At 41.1% G+C, this 8,922-nt stretch overlaps 1 pseudogene across 1 annotated transcript; it reads left to right on the top strand.

Annotated features, from left to right (window-relative positions):
• The first annotated feature begins 3,919 nt into the window (after positions 1-3,919).
• LOC308652924 (large ribosomal subunit protein eL6-like) lies at positions 3,920-4,601 on the top strand (annotated as a pseudogene). The gene has a single exon. The product of its transcript is annotated as a large ribosomal subunit protein eL6-like (transcript).
• Positions 4,602-8,922: the final 4,321 nt, after the last annotated feature.

The raw sequence follows: 8,922 nt of genomic DNA, 5'->3' as shown, positions 1-8,922 counted from the left end.
GATAGTAGGGGATAGGAAAGGTAGCAGAATACAACAATTACTAATAGGGCATTATGTAAAATTGTGGATGTGTAACTGACGTGATTCTGCAATCTGCATTTGGGGTAAAATTGGGAGTTCATAACCCACTTCAATCTAATGTATAAAATATGATATGTCAAGAGCTTTGTAATGTTGTGAACAACCAATAAAAAAATATTTTGTTTAGAGACAGAGTCTCACTGAGTTGCCTAGGCCCTTGCTAAGTTGCTGAGGCTGACCCTGAACTTGAGATTCTCGTGCCTCAGACTCCCAAGCCACTGGGATTACAGGTTCTTGGCTGCCATACTGATCTCCCTAATGCTCTCACAGTCCTCTGGGTTTCAGCTGATAGATGGGTTATCCCAGACCTAGACCCAGGTGGAAGAGAGGTGACAGCTCAATATGCATTGGGATTATTTTCTCCTGACCTTTGCTTTATTGTTTCACAAAGCCATGCAATATTTCAATCCAATAGAAAAGTTTAAACAAATAATCTAATGAACATCTATGCATTGAGATTTCCAAATTTATGGAGTCTTAATATTTTGCTAAATTGCCCTCTTTCCCCAAGAAATCAAAATTTCAGATAAAATTGGACCTCCTTGTGTTTATTTCTTCATTAAATTTCAACCTTCTGCTCTCCCACTTGAGTGGAAAATTATTGATGTTCAGGGACATCCTCTCCTTTCTGCAGTAGGAATGAAATTCAGAGTTGAATTCAGTAACTTAGCCTCTGAGCTAGAATTTTCTTAGAGTTAGATAAGGGAAGTGGTGGGTATTAAATGAAATTGAGTGTATGGAAGGATTTTGTAAACTGTAATGTTGTTCAGAAGCTTTTATGTATTAGTACCTAGCAAGGTCTTAAGTGTCTTCTACACCTCTTTCACTGGTCTCTCTTGTAAGGAAACATTGTATAGGACCTTGGGTTCTTTGAAGCCAAGAACTTGGTGGATGCCAGGCACCATCTTTGTGATGACTAGCTCTCCTTTCCATGCTGGTCCTCTCTTCTGGAAAATGTTTTCAAGAATTGTCCAAGGGCTGGGGATATAACTCAGTTGGTATAGTGCTTGCCTTGCATGCACAAGACCCTGGGTTCAATCCCCAGCACCATTAAAAAAAGAAGAAAGAAAGAAAGAAAGAAAGAAAGAAAGAAAGAAAGAAAGAAAGAAAGAAAGAAAGAAAGAAAGAAAGAGGGAGAGAGAGAGAGAGAGAAAGAAAGAAAGAAAGAAAGGCATGCCTATATTCCCATTGGCTCAGGAGGGTGAGGCAGGAGGATTGCAAGTTCAAAGCCAGCCTCGACAACTTACAAGGCACTAAGCAACACAGTGAGACCTTATCTCTAAATAAAATACAAAATGGGGCTGGGGATGTGGCTCAGTAGTTGAGTGCCTCTGAGTTCAATCCCCAGTACCAAAAAAAAAAAAAAAAAAAAAAAGATTTGTCCAACTCAGGGTGGTCTTGTTTAGTCTCAGGGCACTTCCAATGTTAGTGGCTAAACACAGTCAAGACAAGGTGCTCTATGCATATTAATTGAAAGTTTGTATAAGATCAGTGCCTCTTGAACTTCACCATCCATAGAAAACACCTAGGGATCATGTTGAAATGCAGATTTTAGTTCCTAGGTAGGGTGACTAACTCCTCCTGGTTTGTCTAGAATTTTCTTGTTTTTCAGTATTGCAAGTCCCCATGTTCTGAGAATGCCTCAGTTTTGGTCAGGATGGGACAGTTGGTCATCCTAGGTGGAGCCCTAGATCAAGTGCATTTCTTTTTCATTGTGGTATTGGGGATCCAACTCATGGCCTTGCACAAGCTGAGCACACGCTCTATCACCAGGCCTCCAGGGCATTTCTAATAAACTTCCAGATGGTGAATCTTAGCTGGTGACATGGGTGTGGGAACTTTGAGAGCAAGGTTTGGTGGTTGTTACTATGTTTTCTATGCTCCCTTCTTCCTTACAATCGGGCTTTTCAAGTTGGAAACTTAATTCTTTTACTTTTATTTTCAACACTCCCACTTTGTTTTCTAATCAATTCACTCAAAATATAAAATTTGCACTTGAGTCGTGCTTTCATTATATTCCATAGATTTTCATATATTGTGCTCTTCATTTCTAATTAGTTCATAATTTCTATTTAATTGTTTTATTTTCTCTTTAGCTCTCTGTCAAAGGAACGGCTAAGCTAGAACCAGTCCAGCCCCAAATATTTGGAAGTTTAATTTTAAAATCCCAAGAAGTAAGGTCCTTTTGTAGTTAGTTACTTTTTTTTTTTGTAGTCAGAGAATACAATCTAGACAATTTCTGCTTTTTCAATTTTGTTAGGATATTCTTTATGGCCAGAAGTGTAGTCAATTTGGGGGAATATTCCTTTGTGTGTCAGAAAAGCCTATGCATGTTCACTGGCACAAAGTTTGATAATGTTTATTAGATTTGTGTGTGTGTGTGTGTGTGTGTGTGTGTGTTTTCTTTTGTTTTGCTTTTGCGATATTGGCAATTCAACCCAGGGTCTCCAATTCTACCACTGAGCAACAACCTCAGACCTTCTGATTTTATTTTGAGACAGGGTCTCACTCACTTGCACAGGCTGGCCTGGAACTTGTGATACCCTCCCTCTGCTTCCTTAGTAGCTGGGATTATAGGTGTGAGCCACCATGCCTGGTTCAGATTAAGTTTATTAATCTTGTTCTTAAAAGTCACTGTATCTTTATTCTTTTTCTGTCTGAGTTGTTATTTTTTTAAGCCCCTGCTTCGATGAGGATCAACCTAGGTCCTCCCACATGCTGGGCAATTGCTGCACCACTGAGCTATTTCCCCTAGTCCTCTATTTGATTTTCTTTTTTTTTTCTTTTAGAGAGAGAGAGAGAATTTTTTTAATATTTATTTTTTAGTTTTCAGCCGACACACATCTTTGTTTTTATGTGGTGCTGAGGATCGAACCCGGGCGAGCGTGCTACCACTTGAGCCACATCCCCAACCCCTCTATTTGATTTTCAAAAGCAGTGTGTTGAAGCTTCTCACCATTGTTGCAGATTTTTCAATTTCTCCTTCCTATGTGGGTTGGGTACATAAAAAGGTCATAATTATATCTTTGTTTAAAATCTTTCCCAGCTATAGTGAAGAGAGAGAATAATGTGAGGTCATACCATTTCCAGCCACAGGAAAGATGACATGAGCTATCGCTGTTCATCCTGCCAAAAGAATTTCCTGTTTCCAGCATGTTTGCCTGCAAAATTTCTGTTCATCACCACCCTCCAACCACTCTCCATTTTTGTTTACCAACTTCCCAGGTATATAAACATGATGCTGTGATCAAAGCCAAAATTATGGATCAAGGAAAGATTTGATCAAAAGAGATATATTGGGCTTTGGGCAGGAGAGTTTGTAGCAGGCAGGAGAATGTGTTTGTGTGTGTATGGGTGTGTGTGTGTGTGTGTGTGTGTGTGTGTGTGTGTGTATGTGTTACTGGGGCTTGGATATAACTTTACCACTGAGTTACATCCTTGGCTTTTTAAAAATTTTTTATTTTGAGATGGGTATTCCCTAAACTCCTGAGGCTGGCCTCAAACTTGCAATCCTCCCTCATCAGCTTCTTGATTTGCTGGAATTACAGATGTGTACCACCATGCCCAGCTATCTTTGAATAACTTGGGATGCTTAAAAATGCCTGGTTCTCTTTCCCATCTTCAAGATGTTGAACACTAAGGAGATTAAACCTGAAACCAAGAAGGTTTTTGCCATTGGTGATGTTAAAAAGGGCTGGGGTTGTGGCTCAGTTGTAGAGTGATTGCCTAGTGTGTGTAAGGCACTGGGTTTGATTCTTAGCACCATATATAAATAAATTAATTAATTAAATAAAGATCCATTAACAACTTAAAAAAAAAAAACTGCCGCTGAAACCCTGTCCTAATTAAAAAAATTGGCAGATACTCCCCAATCTGCTATGTATTCCAGAAAAGCCATGTATGAGAGGAAATACTCAGCTGCTAAATCCAAGGGTGAGAAGAAAAGTGAGAAGATTCTAGTTACTGTCTCAAAACTAGTTAGTGGTGGCAAGAATGGTGGTATCAATCTTCACAAAATTTCTAGATGTTATCCTCCTGAATGTGTGCTGTGAGAGTTGTTGACCCATGCCAAGATAACCTTCCAGTCAGCATTGGGAGTTAGATCATTCCTGGGACCATCTTGGTCATCCTCACAGGGTGCACAGAGGAAGAAGAGTGGTTTTCTTAAGGCAGCTGAGCAAGGGCTTGCTGCAGTTTGATCCCCACTCCAGTTCCTAGAACACATCAAAATTTTGTCATCATTGCCTCTACAAGAATTGTTATCAGAATCATGAAAATCTCAAAACACTGCACTGATGCTGACTTCAGGAAGAAAGCTATAGAAGCCCAGGCACCAGGAATGTGAGGTCTTCCACATAAAGGAAGAGAAATACGAAATTTCCAAGCAGTTCAAGGTTGATCAGAAAGCTGTGGACTTGCAAATTTTACCAAAAGCCAAAGCTATTCCTCAGCTACAGTGTCACATGCAATCTGTTTTTGCTTTAACAAATGGAATTTATCCTCACAAGTTGATGTTCTAAATTTCTTACAAGACCTTAATTGAAGAGCAAATATGTTAAAAACAACAATGACAGGAAAACCAATCCCTGGGCTCCAGCCAATCCGAACCTCAGGGTGTGGATCCTGGACACTGGCATCTAACCAGAATAGAAAACCCTAGGTAAGAAGAAAAGAAAGTCTCTTCTGTGGCTCTTATGCCCATGAGCTGGATAGAGCTTTTGAGATTCCCCATGAAGGGAATTGCCATGTAACAGTGGTGGAAGAAGCTACAATGTGGTTAGGAACTCTGGGGTTCACCTTGACAGTTGCTGGGAAAACCTTAGAATGCCAAGGAGGATAGAGGGGTCAGCACTGACCACATCTCAGATGGCAGATATCCTGAAGGAGATGTTGACTGGGACAGGGACAGTGAAGTTGATGATTAGAAAACATTGAATCCAGAACAGTCTTACCACCCCATGCTGGCCACACTCCGAGCAGTTGATGGTGAAAGTACTGCCCCATCCTGTAATGGATGCCAAATATTTGAGATGAGGGAAGAATTCTTGTGTTTCCTATTAGAGGAGGCCCAAGGTGGGGCAGGGAGCAGCCATGATAATAACCAGAGCTGACATGTACTCAGCACTGAATATGTCAGATGTATTCTGAACCCTTTAAAGAGATAACCTCATTTAATCCTCCCAAGGTTCTATGAGATATCATTTTAAATAACTTTATAACATAATATTTGCTATTTACATATGTTAATGCTACATTTACCAGCAACCTGTGTTTGTGTGTGTGTGTGTGTGTGTGTGTGTGTGTGTGTGTTGGGGGATTACTAGAGGTTGAGCCAGGAGTGTTCTACCTTTGAGCTATATTCCAAGCTCTTTTAATTTTTCATTTTGAGATAGAGTCTTGCTAAGTTGCTGAGGTTGACCTCAAACTTATGATCCTCCTGCCTCAGCCTCCCCAATTGCTGGGATTATAGGTGTGGCCCACCATACCTAGTCAGCAATTGTTTTTGAAATACAGTTTTGATTTTTATTTTATTATAATTTTTTAAAAAATAATTAATTTTTTGAAGGCAGGGCCTTGCTATGGCCTAGGCTGGCCTCTAGTTTGTGGTCCTCTTGCCTCAGCCTGCCATGTAGATTGGATGACAGGTGTGTGCCACCATACCTAGTTTATTTTTAATTGATACATATTTATAGAGTACAGTGTGACATTTCAGTAGACGTATACAACATGGAAGGATCTGATCAATGTGATAGCATATCACTCACCTCAGACACTTATCATTTTTTTGTTTCAGGAACATTCAAAATCCTCTTTTCTGGCTACTATGAAACATATGATTGATTGTTGTTGACCATAATTACCATACTGTGCTAGAGAACACTAGAAGTCATTCTTCCTATTCAACTGCACCCCTGTACCCACTAAGCATCCTTGCTGTTCCACCTATTCCATCCGTACTCCTCCCAGACTCTGGTAACCATTCTTCTACTCCCCACTTCTATGAGGCGGTAGATACTATGTTTATTCTCATATGATAAATGAATTAATACTAAAGTGCAAGAAGCAGTAACTTGTCAAGGTTAGACAGTAATAAGGGGCAGCAGTTGAATTTGATCTGGTCCAGGTTTGTCTGTTGCTGTGCTATATGCTCCCTCGGGATGAGATGGGGAAGGGTGGGAGGGAGCACTGAGAGGGTTCCAGGTGCTGGGCACTTCCTGCCAAGGCTAAGGAGAATAGGCTTGAGAGGCAAATGAGGGGAGCTAATGTGGTGAGCTGAGTTAGAGCATCAACCTACTTTCTTATACTTTATCTCTATGCTTTGCATGCCCAAATTTGCAGGCAAACTGAGTCCTGAAGACAGTGACAGGCATCAGATAGGATTCCAGCCTGGGGGCCTCAAAGAGTATTCTCCTGGACCGTCCCTCCCTTCCTTCTTCCCTACTTTGCTGCATAGCCCTATTATCAGCTTTCTAGTGTGAGGCTTTTGAGGTGTCACTTGCTCCCCTCTTCTGACCAATAAAGATTTTAATTTTCTACAGATGGAAATTGGTTGGAGGTGCAACAACTGGAGTGACAGAGATGGCATATCCATTCCCAAAGTCACAGTGTTCTCCACACAAATCCTTGAATCTTTCTGGAAGCACTGAATATTCATTTGTTGATCCCTGCTCTCCAAGTGCCCAGAGGAGCTTTTATAATGTTTTCTACTTCCTGGACCAGGTGTACAGTTTGTTTGTCTTCTTTGTACTGGCTTCCAAAGCCACCTCTGGTTCAGTCCTCTCCAGTGCCCACTTATCCAGAAGTTATGTGACCACCTTAGAGGAAGGGATGAATTTTATTGGCACCTATCAGATACCAAGCACCATGCTGCATACTCTTCTCTCTTCGAATGTTCCCCACCCTGAAAGGTAGGTTCTATGTTACTGATGAGAAAACTGGTTAAGCAATTCACCTGAGGTTACAAGGCTAGAAAAGCAAGGAACCAAGATTCAAACTCACGTTTGTCTGTCTCCAAATCTCACGCTCTTTCCACTATGCCATGTTAATTTCCTGGAAGAGAAGCAGTCTACTTTCACCCTTGACCTGCTGCCCTCTGGCATCAGCCTTACCTATAGCACTTGGATCTAGTAGGTGTGTGGGAAAGTGATGGCTAAAGTAGGTGGCCACTTTGCTACAGTGGGGTGGGTTTCATACCTATAGATGGAAAGAATTATACTGTGCACAGAAAGATGGATGAACACAGATGGTAAGTGGAAGAAAAGACAATTGTGGATGGTTCGTAGGAAGAAAAATAGAAGTGCTTACTCTGGTGTGGCACATATCGGGAAGTGGATTTTCTCTTTCGGAGAAGGAGATTCTATCGGGGCATCATGGTAATACACTTATGAAATAACTATGCCTATTTTAGATAATCTCTAGGAGTTGGAAAACTGAAAGAAGTTTCTAGATGTTCCTATTGCAGAGGGTTCTTCCTTCTTCCCCTATAATAGCCCCTTTCTTACCTTGAAGCAGAAGATTGAGAACGAGGCAGAAGGGAAATCTCTCCCCGGGGAACCAGTTTCCTTCTATCTTCTTTGTCTAAATTCTTCAGTGGTACAATGAGCATGTACCAGGACCCAGGAATACCCAGATTAAAGGGTCATGGACCACACATAGCACCCAACTTTGAATACTGATTGCATTGGTTGACCACTGACATTCATAACCTCCCTGGAAGGAGTGTTCTGGTCATCTTGTTCTCGCCTAGGCTTGAAGTTCAGTCTGCTTCTAGACTTTGTCTTAGTCTTGGGTATTTCACCACACTGTGTGTGGTTATAGACACTTTATACTGATTGTGTTCAGACCTTGGTGTTCATCCTTCAGTCTGAACATTCAATGCTGCAATTCTGGAAAATTTTCTAGCTATTTAAAACCATTTGCATTTGCTCTATTCTATTCTATATTCTGGTGTCCCACACCCCCTTTCTCTCCCCTTCTCTTTCTCCCCTAGGGTACTGGAGATTGAACCCAGAAGCACTCAACCACTAAGCCACGTCACCAGCTCTTTATGTATTTTATTTAGAGACAGGCTCTCCCTAAATTGCTTAGGTCCTCACTAAGTTGCTGAGGCTGGCTTTTTCACTATCCTCCTGCCTCAGCCTCCTGAGCCACTGGGATTACAGGTATGTGCCACTGCACCCAGCTTTATTTGTTTTCTTTTGAGTGAGGGTCTTGTTGTCTAGACTGGCCTCAAACTTGTGATCATCCTGCCTCAACCGGAGTAGCTGGACTTACAGGTGTGTGCCACTGTGCCTGGTTTATTCTTTCTCTTGTTGGACATATGTTGGAGTGGTACCCCCTTTTTTTTCTTTCCCAGGATTGGGGAGCAAAACCCAGGGCCTTGCACATGTTAGGCAAGAACTCTACCATGCAGTTATATCCCCCATCCTTTTTATTTTTTTTGTGAAACTAGGTCTCACTAAGTTGCCCAGGCTGATCTTGAATTTGTGATCCTCCTGTCTTGCCCTCCCAGTAGCTGGGATTACAGATGTGCCTCATAATACCCAGTGTTTCTTTCTATTGCAAATACCTTTTAATAGCTTATATTAGTTATTTTTTGCTGTTGCGTAACAAACTACAAGCTTAAGTGGCTTAAAGAATCATAACTTATTATTTTACAGTTTCGTAGGCCAGAAATCTGAAATGGGTCTCATGGGACTAAAATAAAGTATCATCAGGGCTGTATTCTTTCTGGAGGCTCTAGGGGAAAATCCATTCCCTTGCTTTTTAGATTTTAAAGGCTGCCTGCATTTCTTGGTTCATTGTCTCATTTCTCCATCTTCAAAACTAGAAACATTGGCT

This window comes from Spermophilus citellus, assembly GCF_964194105.1.
Source record: "Spermophilus citellus genome assembly, chromosome: 7".
NCBI classification, from domain to species: domain Eukaryota; kingdom Metazoa; phylum Chordata; class Mammalia; order Rodentia; family Sciuridae; genus Spermophilus; species Spermophilus citellus.
The sequence above is the reverse complement of the archived record's forward strand: the minus strand, read 5'-3'. Positions and strand labels throughout refer to the sequence as shown.